This window comes from Lithobates pipiens, unplaced genomic scaffold (genome assembly GCF_037356315.1).
Source record: "Lithobates pipiens isolate NorthernLeopardFrog02 unplaced genomic scaffold, aLitPip1_a1.2 Scaffold_30, whole genome shotgun sequence".
In the NCBI taxonomy this organism is placed as follows: domain Eukaryota; kingdom Metazoa; phylum Chordata; class Amphibia; order Anura; family Ranidae; genus Lithobates; species Lithobates pipiens.
The window spans coordinates 71,138,888-71,158,004 of NW_027507791.1; the positions used below are offsets into that span (position 1 = coordinate 71,138,888).

Below are 19,117 nucleotides of genomic sequence, written 5' to 3' on the forward strand. Positions count from 1 at the left end.
TTTTGGAATTGATCCATGTCTCCTAGGGCAATAACTTGCATATTAGCTTTTTAAATTAGCACTTTTGATTTTGAACGTTCGAGTCCCATAGACTTTAATTGGGTTCTAAAGCTCGTACGAATTTTCGGTCCGTTTGAAGGTTCTGGTGCCGGGGGGGGGGGGGGGGGGTGTTCGGCTCATCCCTATGGTTAAGGATCCCTGAGATCCCCCTGTCCTGCAGGACTACTGCGCTATAGACGAGTAGCTTGGTGAGGGATTTTAATTCACAGGTTTGTAAGTATTATTCTTGTTGACCTTAAAGAGGCTGATGAGTTTACTTCCTCTTTCATTCCCTGCAAAGGCAAAGCGTAATGGACTACTATGCTTCGCATAGTAGCCCATTATGTGTCACTTACCTGACACAGGAGCCAGCGAAGTCGCCGCTGTCCCCTGTAGTCCGCCGCATCCATCTTGTTGGTGGGATCTCGCAGCGAAGCCGCGATGACGTCACTCCCGCGCATGCGCACGGGAGCCGACACGCGCGGCAGCTCAGTCGCTGAGAATGCCGCGCCGTAGACAGCGGTGCCTGTTTTCGGGCAAATATCTCCTAAACCATATAGGTTTAGGAGACATTGCTTGGACCTACAGGTAAGCCTTAATCTAGGCTTACCTGTAGGTCAAAGTGGTTTGTAAGGGTTTACAACCACTTTAAATGAATGCACTCGTCTGGTGTGCCCTATTCATAGTTCCTGGAGGAATGAGGAGGAGAGGGTGACTACATTGCTACATACAGTGGGACCACAGAAAATGAACGTAGCCACCCTCTAACAGGAAGTCAGATCACAGCAGATATGGAGGAGGCTAAGAGCATTAGAAGGGGCATTTAAGTTAAGAGTTAAGAATACATGTTGGAATAGATTTTTTTATTAACCAGAGCTTAGTGTCAGTTTAAGAGAATTCCTGCAGCCAACAAACCTTTCCATGCTGAAACTGTGCTATAATGCATAGAATATGACATCTGCACAACCTTCAATTTTATGGGAGAAGCCACCTTTGGCAAAATATGACTCTTACAGGTTGGAACCAGTAGATTTGCCACGCCACAGACAGAAGGCATTAAAAAAATCCAGTTTTACAAGAGAGAGCATGCCATTACTGCGTACTGTGCTGAGTGCTGCAGCCACTTGATCCTCAAGCAACTGACACAGAGAATCTGTTTTCACACCTCCAAACAACTACAAAGTGAAAGGTGTCCTACTAGATGGGCTTGTATATCACATATGTATATCAGCCTTTTTTTAAATGCCTGTTTGTTCACTTAGGCTCACATACCATCTCTGTTGTCATACTGTATGTATGTATGTCATACATACCATCTCTGTTGTCAGTCCAAAATGGAAAGAAATGGCAGTGTTTACCACGAAGATAAGACATACAGTAAATTATGTTGTAGCAACCTCTTAAAATTTTCCCTTGCAGTGAAGCTGCCCCCAGACTGCATGGAAAACAGCTTGTTTTGACTCGGTTTCTCAACTATGAATGAGTTTAAACATGTTGGGATTCTAGTCTGAACCACCCTGAGCTATCCCTGCAAGAAGCTGGAGCTGCACACCTCCAATCATAAGAGACCCAAACATTCTCCGACCCTCATCCGCATTTATACAGGGGGGGCGTGGCAAAGCCTCAACCACTTACGATTGGCGGTCCACAGTGACAGCTTTCTGGTGGGATAGCTCAGGTTTGCTGAGACTAGTATCCAGACACACTGGAGCTCATCCCTATTGTTAAGCTACTTGAGACCAAGGATGGTAAATTCTTCCAAAAATGTTGCATGCTTGAAAAATAACAAATAAAGTTTATACCGTATATACTCGAGTATAAGCCGAGATTTTCAGCCTCTTTTTTGAGGCTGAAAGTGCCCCCCTCGGCTTATACTCGAGTCATCGCTGTCTGCCCGCTCGATCAGCGTGTCGAGCAGACAGACAGCGGCCATTCTATTCAAAAGCCGCGCCTCCGGCTCCGCCTTCGCCTGTGATAGGCGGAACACTGAATTTCCCAGCAGCCTGTGTTCCGCCTATCACGGACATCGTATCATCCTCGTACTACGGACGAGGATGATACGACGTCTGTGATAGGCGGAACACAGGCTGCTGGGAAATTCAGTGTTCCGCCTATCACAGGCGAAGGCGGCGGCGCAGCTTTTGAACTTTACAATGGCCGCCGACGAAGAGGGCACGGGACGGCACGGCACGGGACGGGACGGGACGGGACGGGACGGGGGCAAGGCAAGGCACGACACGGGACGGATGCAAGGAGGCAAGGCACGGGACGGAGGCAAGGAGGCAAGGCACGGGACGGAGGCTCGGGACAAAGGTAGGCTGGACACACACACACACACACACACACACACACACACACACACACACACACACACACACACACACACACATGGATGGAGACACACACAGGGATGGATGGATGGATGGATGGAGACACACACACACAGGGATGGATGGATGGATGGAGACACACACACACAGGGATGGATGGATGGATGGAGACACACACACACAGGGATGGATGGATGGATGGACACACACACACACAGGGATGGATGGACGGACACACAGGGATGGACGGACACACAGGGATGGACGGACACACAGGGATGGACGGACACACAGGGATGGACGGACACACACACAGGGATGGACAGGCATGTCTCACCCTCGGCTTATACACGAGTCAATAAGTTTGCCAGTTTTTTTGGGGGTAAATTGGGGGCCTCGGCTTATATTCGGGTCGGCCTATACTCGAGTATATACGGTACTTACACAATACAATTATGGGAATGAAAAACGTGTATCAAAATTCTGGAAGGCTCTGGGTGGAGCTGGGTGTCACTGTGGGTGGGGGGGGGGGGGGTATTAGGGATTGTGGAGTGAGTTAGGGCAGCGGTCCCCAACCTTTTTCGTACTGGGGACGGACTGCGTGTTAGAAAATTATGCAGTTTTTGGTTGGCAATTTGTTGGGCCAATGGCTGGTGTTGGTGCTTCAATCATCTTGGCACCATGGTTGATATGGTGTCAAGATGAATGAAGCACGTTGTTTATATTATTAAAGTGTAATATAAAATTAAATGGTTGAACTCATCATAATTCAGAATCAATGGGAGCCCTGAGCATATGACTTGCCACCAGATGCAGCTTGTCACTTGCCATGTCACCTGCCACCTAATGTGGATTGTCACTTGCCCTGTCACCTGCCACCAGATGCGGATTCTCACTTGCCACCAAATACAGATTGTCACCTGCCACATCCCCTGCCACCAGATGTGGATTGTCACTATCCTGCAACAACAGTGACAGCAGAGAAAGGGGCTTCTCGCCCCAGATTTTCAGCACATGTGAGGGCAGGATGTGAGAGATGATGTAATCTTTCTTCTGCCCGCGGCTGCATAGTGAGCGTGGAACTGAGGTAATGCAGGGTGGGCAGTGAGTGATGATGTCAACTTTCTGTTCGCTCGCCCACTGGCCAGCCTGCTTGCCCACCACACTCGCGTCCCAGCTGCAGGGAGGCCACGGCCCAGTGGTTGGGGACCCCAGAGTTAAGGGATGTTGCACACAATTGGTGGCTCTGTAGGGGGTGAGGATTCTGGAGGGGTCTAGGGAGGCTGGAGGGCATGGGATGCTGGGTAGCTGGGGTGTGGGAGGTCTGGGAGCACTGTGGAGGCTCTCAAGGGGCCTGGGGCATTGTGTACCGCTATGGGAGGTTTGAGGGTTACTATGGAAGGCCAGGGAGGAAGGAAGGCCACAAACTAGCAGTGGGCCATGGCCTGGTGGTTGAGAAACACTGATCTAGGGTAAAGTTACCAGATTCTGAAAATGAATTTTAGAGACACCCTACTGACCATGCCCACAAAACCACATCCTTGTTTGTAGCCACACACAAATTCACACACCCATTTTTAACCACTTCAGTCACGGACCATTTTGCTGGTCAAAGACCAGACCACTTTTTGCGATTTGGCACTGCGTCGCTTAAACTGACAATTGCGTGGTCATGCGACGTGGCTCCCAAACAAAATTGACGTCCTTTTTTCCCCACAAATAGAGCTTTCTTTTGGTGGTATTTGATCACCCCTGCGGTTTTTATTTTCTGCGCTATAAACAAAAATAGAGCGACAATTTTGAAAAAAACGCATTATTTTTTACTTTTTGTTATAATAAATATCCCCCAAAAATATATAAAAAAACATTTATTTCCCTCAGTTTAGGCCGATACGTATTCTTCTACATATTTTTGGTAAAAAACTATTTGCAATAAGCGATTATTGATTGGTTTGTGCAAAAGTTATAGCGTTTACAAAATAGGGGATAGTTTTATGGCATTTTTATTAATATTTTTTTTTTTTTTTACTAGTAATGGCAGCGATCAGCGATTTTTATTGTGACTGCGACATTATGGCGGACATATCGGACATTTTTGACACATTTTTGGGATCATTGCCATTTATACAGCAATCACTGCTATATAAATGCAGTGATTCCTTGTAAATGACACTGGCAGTGAAGGGGTTAACCAGTGGGTGGCAGTGTAGGGGTTAAGTGTTCCTAGGGGTGCGTTACTAACTGTGGGGGGCGGGGCTTTCATTTAGTGAACACTGATCTCTGCTCCAATCACTTCAAGCATCCAGATTAAGTAACAAACAGGGTTCAGATGTTAGGAGTAAGTAATGCACAGACAGGGTTCAATTTTAAATAACACAGAGTGCAGGTGGTCAGAAGTAACACACACAGGGTGCAGGGGTCAGGAGTAAGTAATACACAAAGTTCAGGGGTCAGGAGTAAATACAACACAGGGGTCAGTATTAACACACAAAGTTCAAGGGCCAGGAATAAGTCATGCTCAGGGGTCAGGAGTAAATAACACAAATTTCTGGAGTAAGGAGCAGGAGCGGGCAGTCCATAAGGGGCGCATGCCCCCCCCCACCTAGTTTGTACGTAGGGATGCATGCGGGGTGCTGTACTTGTTTCTATGATGTTTTTTTTTTAATAGGTTGGGATCCGGGGCATAGTGAACCCACCCACTTGTGACACTAGCAAATCAACTTCAACTGTAAACTGTAGGAGGAGGTGAGTGTGGAGCTTTTGGGGGTTTTTTTGCTACCCCCCCCCCTAATTTAGCACCAGCTGCCACTGGTCAGGGGTAAATAACACACAGGGTTGAGAAGTAACACACAAATTTCAGGGGTCAGGAGTAAGTAATGCACAGGGATCAGTATTAAATAAAACACAGGGCTCAGGGGTCAGGAGTAAGTAATGCACAAAGTTCAGGGGTCAGGAGTAAATAATGCACAAGTCTCAGTATTACCGTAACACACAGAGTTCAGAGGTCAGGAGTAAGTAATGCTCAGGGTTCAGAGGTCAGGAGTATATTATTCACAAGTCTCGGTATTAACACACAGAGTTCAGGGATCAGACGTAAGTAATGCACAAAGTTCAGGGGTCAGGAGTAAATAATGCACAAGTCTCAGTATTAACACACAGAGTTCAGGGGTAAGAAGTTAAGCTGGCCATACACCTATAGATTATCTGTAGATTTTCTATGGTTAGATGGAAAAAGTGAGAGATTCCTCCATGCACACAGTTTAGCGAACATGGAGAAATCTGTTGCACTTTTTCCATCTAACCATAGAAAATCTGCAGATAATCTATAGGTGTATAGCCAGCTTAAGTATTGCTCAGGGTTCAGGAGTAATACACACTGTTTTAGGGGTCAGGAGTAAATATTGGACATGGGTCAGTAGTAACACACAGAGTGCAGGGGTCAGGAGTAAGTAATGCTCAAGGTTCAGGGGTCAGGAGTAGGAAATACTCAGGGTTCAGGGGTTAGGAGTAAGTAACACAAATCTCAGGGGTCAGGCATAAGACACAGGGTGCAGGGGTCAGGAGTAAGTAACACACAGGGAACAGGGGTCAGGAGTAAGTAACACACAGAGTTCAAGGGTTAGGGGGTAGGTAGTGCTTCACAGCTCAGGGCCAGGCAAGTAAGTGACTGATCCTGGTGTCTTATCTCTCTCCAAATAGAAATGTGAACACCGCTCTGACGATAATCAGTCCACAACCCGTAGCAGGTGCTTGCCCCAGTTCACCACCATCAACGACCAGTATGAAGAGTAAAAGGATGCACACCACAGCGAGAGGGAAAATGCTCAAATATTCTAGTAGCCACAATGCCAGAGATATTACTGGAGCATGACTTGTATGTTGGCACGCGTCACACGATTTTTACGTGCTTGTTCACAACACCAGCATGGCCTCAACACAAACCATTTAAATGCACAGCTCAAAGGAGAAGCACCTGAAAGGGCGTGGGTTGATTGGCTGACTAATAAAACACTTAAAACACACATGATAAAAACATTAAACAAAATCAACCTGTCAGGAAGATCCTCCTCACGGACGTCCGAGCGGCGAAAGTCGCAGAAGATCTCTTGCCCAGTTCCAGGAGCGTTACCGCGATCCAGGTACAGTATCTGGTGAAGTGGAAGGGGTATGGTCCAGAAGAGAACTCCTGGGAACCAGAGACTGGCATCCACGCCAAGAGGTTGGTTCTGGCATTTAAAAGATCTCACCCAGGTAAGATGTCCCAGTTGGGCATCCGGAGGCTGCCCATTGGGGGGGGGCAATGTCAGGAAGATCCTCCTCACGGACGTCCGAGTGGCGAAAGTCGCAGAAGATCTCTTGCCCAGTTCCAGGAGCGTTACCGCGATCGGCGGTGCGCGCGGGAGCGCGCACGCGGGTGCGCGCGGCCGTTTGACGCAAATTGGCGCCAATAGCGCTATTTAAACTGGATCCATGCCTCACTGCCTTGCTGCCTGATCAACAGCGTTCCTGTGCGTCCTGGTGATCCGTATTTGAATCTGAACCTGAACCTGTACCTGTATCTGTACCTGTACCCTGATCCGTATCGAACCCGGCTTGTTCCCGACTCTGCTGTTTGCTGCCTGCCCCCCGACTTTGGCTTGTACCCGACTACTCTTCTGGATTCCGTTTCTGTACCTGATCTGCCCGCCTGTGCCTGACCTGGACTGTTACACCATCCGTCAACTGTAAGTTGCTTGCTGTTGTACTACAGGACACCTCCCAGTCCTCCGCAATATCTGGCTGTACTCCTTCTGCGTTTGTAGCCTTCTACCTCTGGCCGCAGACTACTGGACTCTTCCGCTTCCGCTTATCCATTACACCTGCATCCGTTGTTGGACTACAATACCCCTCCGTTGTTTGTCACCTCCTGTAATCACTTGTATGCCGTTGCTGGACTACCGGAACCCTTCTGCTGTCTGCTGGAACTTATCTCACCTTTGCCTGCATTCAGACACTGGACTACAATACACCTCCTCCTTCAACAGTCTTCTGCCACTACCACCTGCTATCCAGTCAGGCACTTGTGCCCCTCTGTGCTCCTGAGCCCCTGTCACCACTACCAGGGTCTCTCGAGTCAGAGGTCTACGAGAGGCCACTCCCTGCACTCCGGGCTCTGCTTAAAGGTACGTGACAGTATCAGGCAGCCATGTCTGAGCCCACGCAGGGAGATTCGGCCATGGATGATTTATGCCGTCATCTTGCTGGACTTACCCAGGCTGTTAAATCTCTACAAGAAGGCTATTCTCGATTGGAAGAGCGTGTCCAGGTCTTATCTACCACAGGCCCTACCGTGTCGGGAACTTCTTCTGCGCCATCAGTGGTTATGTTACCCCCTGAACCCAAGGTCCCAACTCCGGAGAGGTTTTCGGGAAATCGCAGCAAGTATAGAGCTTTTCGCAATGCCTGTGAATTGTTTTTTGCACTTCAACCCAGAACTTTCTCTCTAGAATCCACTAAGGTGGGTTTTGTTATCTCCCTTCTACTGGGTGAGCCCCAGGCTTGGGTCCACCGCCTTTTGGAGCAAAAGGAAGCCTGCCTTAATAATATGAATACATTTTTTCAAGCCATGGGTTTGCTCTATGAGGATCCTCAACAGGCGGCCACAGCGGAAGCAGCTTTATATTCTCTTCAGCAAGGCCGCAGAGCGGCAGAGGACTATGCGTCTGAATTTCGGCGCTGGAGTTCCGATACTACCTGGAACGATGCCGCTCTGCGATACCAGTTTCGCATGGGACTCTCTGAACCTCTAAAGGATGAATTGGCCCGGGTGGGTGTTCCAGCAACTCTTGAAGCCCTTATCAACCTCTCCATCCAGATAGACAGACGCTTGAGAGAACGGAGAACAGAACGCACTGCCGGGCCGTCCCGACCAGTCTGGATGTTACCCCGTGTACCTAATCCCCCTGCACATCCTGCTGCTGACACGCCTGAACCCATGCAACTGGGTTTACTTAGACCAACGCTCACCACCGAGGAACGACAACGCCGGCAGCTCAACAATCTGTGTCTTTACTGTGGAGAACCCGGACATTACGTGAGATCCTGTCCTGCCAAATTCCGTAAGCATTCTTCTGTATCTTCTCCTGTTTTACCTGCTGTGCCTAGTAATGCTACTCACCTGGCTGTTCCCGTCTCTCTTCAGCTACCCGGAGGGAACATTCAAGTCCCCGCAATAGTTGATTCTGGAGCGTGCAGTGGATTTATGGACTTATCGTTTGCCCAAAAGTTCCAAGTGCCCTTACGGCCCAGGGCGAAAGGGTTGTCTGTACACCTTGCTGATGGGTCAGCTATCAAATCAGGACCAGTGACACAAGAGACATGTCCTTTGACTGCTACTATTTCCGGTAACCATCAGGAACAACTCTGCCTGGACATTATTGAATCTCCCCTTTTCCCTATCATACTGGGTATGCCCTGGCTTCGGGCACACAACCCGCAAATAGACTGGTCCACCGGAAACATTTTCTTTTTCTCCCCCTATTGTCGTCAACACTGCTTTCAAGAATCAACTAAGGTTTCACCCCATTTAATGTGTATGGAGACCGATGTTGAGACTCGCCAGCACGTTCCTGAGACCTACCATGACTTCCTGGACGTGTTCAGCAAGAAAGGGGCAGAAACACTTCCCCCTCATAGACCCTACGATTGCCCAATTGAGATCCTTCCCGGAGCCGAAATTCCTTTCGGGAGAATATTTCCCTTAACAGAAGTGGAATTGGAGACTCTCAGGACTTACATTGATGACAATCTGAAAAAGGGGTTCATACGTCCTTCTACGTCCCCAGCTGGGGCAGGAATCTTTTTTGTAGAAAAGAAGGACCATTCTCTCCGCCCTTGTGTTGACTACCGGGACTTAAATAAAGTTACAGTCAAGAACCGGTACCCACTGCCTTTGGTACCCGAATTATTCCAGCGCCTTGGATCAGCTAGTATCTTCACAAAATTGGATCTTCGCGGAGCCTATAATTTGGTCCGTATCCGAAGCGGGGACGAATGGAAGACTGCCTTCTGCACCCGCTTCGGACATTTTGAATATCTCGTAATGCCCTTTGGGCTATGTAACGCTCCTGCGACTTTCCAGCATTTTGTGAATGATATCTTTAGAGATTTTCTCAACCTGTTTGTTTTAGTATATCTGGACGACATCTTAATTTTCTCCCCCTCTCTACCAGCTCACAGGGAGCACGTTAAGAAGGTTCTCACTCGGCTTCGCCAACACGGCTTGTACGCAAAACCTGAGAAGTGCGAGTTTGAACGTCGCAGCATTCAGTTTTTGGGGCTGATTATTTCGGTGGATGGAATCAAGATGGATCCGCAAAAAGTTTCGGCCATCCTGGACTGGCCAGCCCCTACTGATAAAAGAGGAATTCAACGCTTTGTGGGGTTTGCGAATTTTTATCGAAAATTCATCAAGGGATTTTCTACAATCATCGCTCCAATCACCAGATTAACGAGACAAGGTATCAAGTTCCAGTGGACTCCGGAGGCACAGGCCGCATTTTCTTCCCTTAAAGAACAGTTTGTGTCAGCATCTGTCCTGAAGCATCCTAATTCTGCGCTACCCTACATCCTTGAGGTGGATGCATCCGAAGTTGCAGTGGGAGCAGTCCTTTCTCAGAGACAGGGCCCAAAGGCTTTATTGCACCCAGTGGCGTTTTTCTCACGTAAATTGTCTGAAGCGGAAAAGAATTATGATGTCGGGGACAGGGAGTTACTCGCTATCAAAGCCGCACTTGAGGAATGGCGCTATCTCCTGGAGGGAGCAGCCCATCCCATTCTGGTATACACCGACCACAAGAACTTAGAGTATTTAAAGACTGCTAAGAGGCTGAAGCCGCGTCAGGCCAGATGGGCACTGTTCTTTACAAGATTTTCCTTCCACATAACCTATAGGCCCGGATCAAAGAACACCAAACCCGACGCGCTATCCCGGATGTTCAGCGAACCCGAAGTTCCTCAACCCACAGACACCATCCTTGCGCCCGGAAATTTCCTTATGCTCCAGGAAGATCTTCTATCCCAACTTAAGCAGGCTTCATCTTCAGCTCCACATCCCTCAAACACCACTTTACTCTCTAGCAATAACTTGTTATGGCATGAAAACAAGATCTATGTGCCCCAACAACTACGGGTTGCTGTTCTCAAGTCTTGCCACGACCACAAATTGGCCGGTCATTTTGGGGTACACAAGACCGCCGAACTTCTCCAACGCACCTTCTGGTGGCCTCAGCTGCTAAGAGACTGTAAACTTTATGTTGAATCTTGCATTACCTGTACCCAGAACAAGAGTAGCAAGACCAAAGCCTGGGGATTGCTGAAACCACTCCCCATCCCGGAAAGGCCTTGGAAAATGATTTCCATAGACTTTATTGTAGAATTACCACCGTCAGAAGGCTTCACCACTATCCTTGTGGTGGTCGACAGATTGTCCAAAATGGCTCACTTTCTGCCCATGAAGGGTACACCCTCTGCCCCTGAGACCGCAAGGATCTTCATTAAGGAGATTGTAAGACTCCACGGTATACCTGCGAACATTGTTTCCGACCGAGGGGTACAATTTACATCAAAATTTTGGAGAGCTTTATGTAAGTCCTTGAAAATTGGTCTTTCATTCTCGTCTGCCTATCATCCCCAGACCAACGGCCAGACCGAACGAACGAACCAGACCCTTGAGCAATATTTGCGGTGTTATTCTTCTTTTTCGCAAAACGATTGGGTATCCCTTTTACCACTTGCCGAGTTTTCCTACAATAACTCTGTTCATTCTGCAACTAATCAATCTCCCTTCTTTGCGAACTATGGTTTTCACCCTCAGTTCCTATCAGCCAATATCCCAGAATGCACGGTTCCAGCAGTTCAAGAAACTTTGGACTTTTTCTGCACCAATAACAAATTGCTTCAAGAAACGATGGCAAGAACTCAAGAACGCAACAAAGCAGTTTTTGACAGAAAGAGGAGAGGGGAGCTCGACCTAAAACCCGGAGATTTGGTTTGGTTATCTACTCTGAATCTAAAATTAACATGCCCATCTAGAAAACTGGGCCCAAAATTTGTGGGTCCTTTCCCAGTTTCCAGGAAAATTAACAATGTGGCTTATGAGCTGAAATTACCAGAATCGATGCGTATTCACCCGGTGTTTCATGTGTCCCTCTTAAGACCTTCAATCCAGGATCCCTTCACCGATCGGAACGTGGGCCCTCCTGAACCTGTGCTTATTAATGGTGAAGAGGAGTTTGAAGTAGAAGCAATTTTGGATTGCAGAAAGAGACGCAACCAGGTACAGTATCTGGTGAAGTGGAAGGGGTATGGTCCAGAAGAGAACTCCTGGGAACCAGAGACTGGCATCCACGCCAAGAGGTTGGTTCTGGCATTTAAAAGATCTCACCCAGGTAAGATGTCCCAGTTGGGCATCCGGAGGCTGCCCATTGGGGGGGGGCAATGTCAGGAAGATCCTCCTCACGGACGTCCGAGCGGCGAAAGTCGCAGAAGATCTCTTGCCCAGTTCCAGGAGCGTTACCGCGATCGGCGGTGCGCGCGGGAGCGCGCGCGGCCGTTTGACGCAAATTGGCGCCAATAGCGCTATTTAAACTGGATCCATGCCTCACTGCCTTGCTGCCTGATCAACAGCGTTCCTGTGCGTCCTGGTGATCCGTATTTGAATCTGAACCTGTACCTGTATCTGTACCTGTACCCTGATCCGTATCGAACCCGGCTTGTTCCCGACTCTGCTGTTTGCTGCCTGCCCCCCGACTTTGGCTTGTACCCGACTACTCTTCTGGATTCCGTTTCTGTACCTGATCTGCCCGCCTGTGCCTGACCTGGACTGTTACACCATCCGTCAACTGTAAGTTGCTTGCTGTTGTACTACAGGACACCTCCCAGTCCTCCGCAATATCTGGCTGTACTCCTTCTGCGTTTTTAGCCTTCTACCTCTGGCCGCAGACTACTGGACTCTTCCGCTTCCGCTTATCCATTACACCTGCATCCGTTGTTGGACTACAATACCCCTCCGTTGTTTGTCACCTCCTGTAATCACTTGTATGCCGTTGCTGGACTACCGGAACCCTTCTGCTGTCTGCTGGAACTTATCTCACCTTTGCCTGCATTCAGACACTGGACTACAATACACCTCCTCCTTCAACAGTCTTCTGCCACTACCACCTGCTATCCAGTCAGGCACTTGTGCCCCTCTGTGCTCCTGAGCCCCTGTCACCACTACCAGGGTCTCTCGAGTCAGAGGTCTACGAGAGGCCACTCCCTGCACTCCGGGCTCTGCTTAAAGGTACGTGACACAACCATTACGTTTTATGAGACCAAAGAAGAATAAAATGATAACACTATCAGATATGTCACATCTAGGAACATATCTGAAAAGGATTTGAAAGAAGAAAAAGAAAAAGTCATCAAAATTACAATCCAAAAAAAACAAAAAAACAAATCAATAAAAAAGAGACAAAAATGAAGCACAATAAACCACCTTCATCAAAAACACAGAGACAAAACATGAATAACATTGGAATAATATCACTGTAACAAAATAATAATACATGTAACAAAAAACAATAAAGATAATAAAGTATCCAAGCTGTATCACATAGAAGAAATAACTACTCTCCTGTCGTATCTCTGCATGATGGTGACAAGCGATGTATGCAACCACTAGACATTGGTGTAAATAACATCAGGGAACAATATGACACATAAATACTTCATTAACATATGCCCAAGGCCTCATTCATAAAAGTCTGTTATATCCCATTCAAAATTTAGACCGTATGACATATGTGTTTTGAAATAAAAAATCCAAAACTTCATTTTTACACAGAAGTCTAACAATATCACCCCCTCTCATGGTGGCACTGGCCTTTTCTAACACCTGTACTGCCACTGCTGAGATATCTCCATTATGGTACTGATTAAAGTGACGGGCAGTGGACTGATTTTTCTCTATACTAAATAGGTGTTCATAAAATGTGTCCTTAAGACTTCTAGTGATGCGACCTATGTACTGTATGTTGCACAGATTACATGAGCTAATATATGTATATCACATATTTGGTATTACAATTGTAAAAAGACTGCAATCTGTGTTCTTTAACAGTGGAAAAAGACTATTCAACGTTACCTTTAATAATATGCCTGTAACAAGGACAGCTAGTGGCACCACATCTAAAGTTATAGTAGCCCCTGAAATGCAGCCAGGTGACATTTCATCTCTAACAGGGTTCATGCTCGGAGATAAATAATTCCCCAGTGTGGGGGCCCTGCTTCTGGGCACCACATTTACTCCATCTTTCAGGAGATCGGCACAAGTCCGGTCCTCAGAGACGATGGGAGGGTATCTATGCACAATCCGCTTAATGTCCCCAAACTCCAGAATAAATGTGTGCTGAACATGGGTCGCTTTTTATTAAAAATCTTTTCAGTACATTTGCGATCACACCGTCCGGTACCCTTAAGTAGATCATCCCTATTTTTGGAATTAACAAGGCCCTATATAACATCTAGAAAACAAGAGAGTAGGCTTGGCACATGTTTATCCATGTCAACTAGTGAGGTGGTCACTCATCATAGATCATTCACCATGTAGGGTACTGTTACCATAACTGAAAATCATATATCACAAACAGAACCCGGTATAGAACACCAGGGAAGAGTTACTTATGGCAACAGAAATCGATCATACTGATATTAGAGTATCAAAAATTCAAAATTTATTGTATTAAAACTTTTGGGACAGTCAGGGGCCTATATCAAAAAAGAAAAACAGTTTCACAATAATTGGCCTACAACAAATCACTGTTGTGAATATTTCATCAAACATACACAGAGACACAAGACACTACATATAACAATTAAAAAGAAACATCCGGATGCTGTTAAACAACACACAGGTAAGTTGTAAGATGAAAATTCATCATAATTATGTCTTTAGGAAAAGACAGCACAGGCTATATTAATAAATGACAGCTTAACCTGTGTGTGGCTCCAAGGGAGGATAGGTTGGGGAAAATGAAATGGAAAGAGCAAAGCTAACGTGGTGATGGGGGACAATGATCGAGATCACTCCATCAAAGAGATGACCATAGTGGTTTTACCCTGGAACTAGAGAAAATGTTGAATGGAAGTCCAATAAATATAAAAGGGTTTGCTTATGAAAGGTCCCGGTACTAATGACAACTTTGTTGGTGATATAAATCCTTATGTGAGGAACTGTGTACTCCTGGTATTATATGAACCTTAATTGCTATTTGGTTTTGGTCCCTTCAGGGTGGTACAGTATGGATTATATCATCAAATCCCTATAGGATAGGGGATAGGAGACTTCATATGTGAAGTTAGTATGGCTTGGAGTATCCTGTTATGGGCTTGATGCAATCGCCCTGTAGTGGAGGTACTTTACTGTCCGATGAATATGCGGGATACCGCTGTCCTCCGTAATCCCTTTCGTGGGTTATCAATGAACATGTCTTACCCACATATCCTGTTCAGTGCATTTGGCTGATTGCCGTGCACGATCGGATGTCTCCTTGCCACTGTTAGTGTCCTCAGCTCGTGGAGCTTTGCGGAAGCGGTGTCACATGACGGGATGGTTGTGACGCTTAGCTATTAAGAATAACGTAGCTTCATCTGGACGATGATTGGACGGCAATCCTCACTCCCTTATATCGTCATTTCTTTGTGAGGGCGCCACACATCAATGAGTATTAAAGGGACAGGTGTCATGTTTTCAAAGTGACGTTTGATGATCTTCAAAAAATGGCCATTAATTGCCGAAAAAGTTCAAAGTCAGCTTAAATCATTGTTTGATTAGCTTCACTAGTGTAAACCATTGGCTTTATAGGGTAAGTACCAGAGAAAAAAAAGGGAGAAAAAAATAAGAAGAAGAAGAAAGAGAAGGGGAGAGGGAAATAACATAAAAAAACACTGACAGGGAATAGATAAAAGTATATGTGAGGGAAAAGTTATCAAAACTAAGACATTTTGACCTGTATAAACTTGTTCATATCTTTGGGTAGAGACATCAACTCTCCATGTCCTGTAGAGTGGTCATCCCAGTAAAAACATAAGTTCCCTGAGAAGGCCACCCAGCCTTTTGGTTATGTGGTGATCCAGTTTTTAGGAATTCAACTGGATCACTGGGACTAAATACTATTAGCTCTCCAAAAAGACTTGCAGGTTCAATTCTGTATTGAGGCCCACCGGCACGAGGGACTTTAACCTGTGTATCCACCATTTTTCTTTTTGGATGAGTATACGGTCAAAGAGTCCTCTTCTGGTGGGTAATTTCAGAAGGTAAATCCCTTTTACCTTCATTCCTGTGGGACCCCCACCATGGCATTGGGCAAAGTGTTTTGCCTGGGGTTTTTTCCTCTAATTTCTCTTAGGTGCTCCCCTATCCTCACTTTTAGTGTCCTTTTCGTTTTCCCAATATAATAGGGAAAGCGAAAAGGACTGTATGGTCTCCATTTCTGGACCCCGTTTTTTGGGGGAATAGGAGTGCTGGCTCCATCTTGTCATTTGAGTCTTGGTGGCTGTGCGGACGAATGATCAGAGTCTGATGTAACCATTGAATCCTGAATGGATTCTGCTTCAGTATCAGAGAAGCTGACATGTTTTCCAGATGAGTTACCCCAAAATTGTCCACTTTTCCATACATAGACTAAGTTGGTATCATAGTCCAAGTTGTCTCTTAGCATCTTGTCTTTCTTGGTTTCTATCATTTCTTTCTATTGAAGGTGACAGAATTTAGTACACCCACAATCTATATCATCCCCAAGGTCCACAAATCACTACAGAACCCACCAGGTAGACCCATTGTCTCGGCTGTTAAAGGCTCATTGGAGCAAATAGGAAAATATCTTGATGCTCTTCTCAAAGAGATGGTCACGAAACTACCATCCTTTGTACAAGATACAAGACATGTACTGATGAAAATCTGTACTCTTTCAGTTCCACCTGACGTTATCCTTGTAAGTAGAGTTCTTATATACATCTATACCCCATGTTTGGGGTCTAGCGGCAATTGCACAATTTTTGGATTCAAGCTTTCTAAATATGGCAGCCCAGAATGAATTCCTCCTGGAGCTCCAGCAGTTTGCTTTGACCAATAACTGTTTGCATTTTTTGGGAGTAAACTACAAACAGATTTGAGGCACATCCATGGGTGCACCATGGACACCGGCATACACATGCCTCCGCCTAGGGTGGTGGGAAGAGGAGTTGGTCTACGGGTTCATAAATGTACCTTGGCCATGTTCTTCTATGGCTAAGGTACATAGACGACGTCCTAGTGCTCTGGAAGAGTATCCCTGAAACCTTGGAACAGTTCATTGGTGAGCTCAATCTAAACAATAGGAACATAAAGCTGACCCTTATCTATGACTGTAAAGAAATTTCATTTTTGGATCTCCACGTCAGGATTTAGCAAGATAAACTCCTGACAAGTACATGTAGAAAAGCAACTGCTGCCAACACCTTACTCAAAGTGAACAGCCATCACCCAAAGTCTCTGATTAAAGGAATTCCAACAGTCAGCCAATCAACCCAAGCCCTTTCCGGTGCCTCTCCTTTGAGCTGTGCATTTAAATGGCCTGTTTTGAGGCCATACTGGTGTTGTGAACAAGCACGTAACAATTGTGTGAAACGCATCAACATAAGTCATGCTCCTGTGATATCTCTGCCATTGTGACCACAATAAAGAATATTTGAGCATTATCCCTCTCGCTGTGGTGTGTGGCCATCCTTTTGGTCTTCATACTGATGTTATCTCTCTGCCAGTATCAGCAATGTCCCAGATGTAGTGTAAACATTGCAGTGTGAAGCCTCTAAGTCACAGCTTGTGGCACAAGATGGAAAATGGCTCAGCTGGGGAACAGATGCTTCTCAATGGAACCATCCCCAGGAAACTGGGATGAAGGGACACTAGTTCTGGTGACAACCGGGGATTGTCTCACCCTGGATGGATTCCCTCTCACTTCCTGTTTTGGCTGTTGGACAGGAAGTGAAGGGGAATCTCCCCAATGGGACAACGATGGAAAGCAAAACCCCTAAACTACAAGGAGTTATAACCCTCTCTTACTCTATATACAGAATGTAGATGTTTGGTCTTTGGGTCTAGGTTAGAGCCATTGAAAGTATCAATTGCGGAGTGTCACCTTCATGTGGTAATCATGATCCAGTATGGATCTCATCCGATCTGTACACAATGTTATCTTTATTACACTGATCACCGGACACACACATCACACTACACTGTATATAGTATAGTAAAGTCTTTGATGTCTGCAATGGGGTCCATGCTGCACAGATTTCTCATCACTCTTCCTCCAGATGGATCGCCGCCAACCCGGCAATCTCTGCTAAGTGGGCGTGAACATAGAGACACGTCGCAGACGTGCTGCTAAGCCGGTCCAGCTCCTCCCCCCCGCCCTCTTCTTTACCCTTCCATCCCAACCCCGCCCTCTCCTCCCTTCTAGTCTCCGCCCTTCCTTCACACCATGCTCTCTCACCCCTCTAGCCTCCGCCTCCTCCACACGAACCCCAATTGTCCTCCTCTACAGTCTCCGCCCCTCCACCTGGCCTCGCCCCTTTACCTTCCAGTTCACGCCCTCTCCTCCCTTCTATCCTCCGCCCTCTGCTCCAGTCCCGCCCTCTGTTCCCTGCTAGTCTCCGCCGGCCCCGCCCTTCCCTCCTCCCGTCTAGGGACCTGAATGAGAGCAGGGGGACTGGCAGCATATCCAGCGCACAGGAGGCCGAGGGCAGCGTGAGCAGCAGCGGCGGCTCGGAGCAGGTGAGGTCCCGGGACTGCTTAGGCCACGGATGGGGCCAAAGGGGAGGTGGCTGCGTGTGTCCCCCCTGTACTATTGCGGGAGAGGCCTGGGAGGGCGGAGAAGGGCACCTCACCTTCCCCCGGGGACCTCCGGCCGGTGTGGAGGGTGGAGAGCCCCGGACGGAGTGTGGGGCCATGTGACAACGAACAGAGATCGGAGTCTAGGCCGCCCTATGGAGGGTCACACTCCGATCTACCGGGCACGGTCCCGGGGCCCTGCTTTGGCTCGCCTGGGCCTGGCCGGACCTTCTGGATGGATTGGAGGGGGGGGGGGGGTGACATGGATGGGGGGGACGTATGATTGGGGGGCCAGCAGGGGATAGGGAGACGTATGATTGGGGGGCCAGCAGGGGATAGGGAGACGTATGGGGGGGAGGGTTTGGGGAGACATTTAACAGGAGATGGGGGGGGGGGGGTTGACATGGATGGGGAGACTATGGGGGGGGGGCAGCAGGGGATAGGGAGACGATTGGGGGCGGTCATATTCAATGAGGGTCATATAATGGGAGGATGGGTATGGGTGGACATATGTAGTGGGGTGGGGGGGGGGGGAGAAAACAATTAGGGGACAGGAGGTGGGGGAGACATGGGATGTGGCAGCAGCAGATAAGGAGACATAAGGGGCGGCATATGATATGAGGGGACATATAATAGGGGATGGTTAGACATATGATGGGGGGGGGGGGGGGGGGTTGACATGATGGGGGGGGGGTATGATTAGACATGATGGGGGGGGGGGGGTATGATTAGACATGATGGGGGGGGGGGTATGATTAGACATGATGAGGGGGGGGTATTATTAGACATGATGAGGGGGGGGGTATTATTAGACATGATGAGGGGGGGGGTATTATTAGACATGATGAGGGGGGGGGGT

General features: G+C 47.5%; 1 protein-coding gene across 10 annotated transcripts in view; it reads left to right on the forward strand.

Moving 5' to 3' along the window:
- The first annotated feature begins 18,043 nt into the window (after nt 1–18,043).
- The window catches only part of KTN1 (kinectin 1), a 210,426-nt gene continuing 209,352 nt past the window's right edge, over nt 18,044–19,117 (forward strand). For 7 of the 10 annotated variants that reach the window (XM_077464417.1, XM_077464423.1, XM_077464420.1 and 4 more), the window contains exon 1: nt 18,044–18,201. The gene's annotated coding sequence lies outside the window, so the exon portion shown is untranslated. The remainder of the gene's footprint in view (nt 18,202–19,117) is intronic. The other 3 variants (XM_077464421.1, XM_077464422.1, XM_077464424.1) reach the window with 1 other exon arrangement.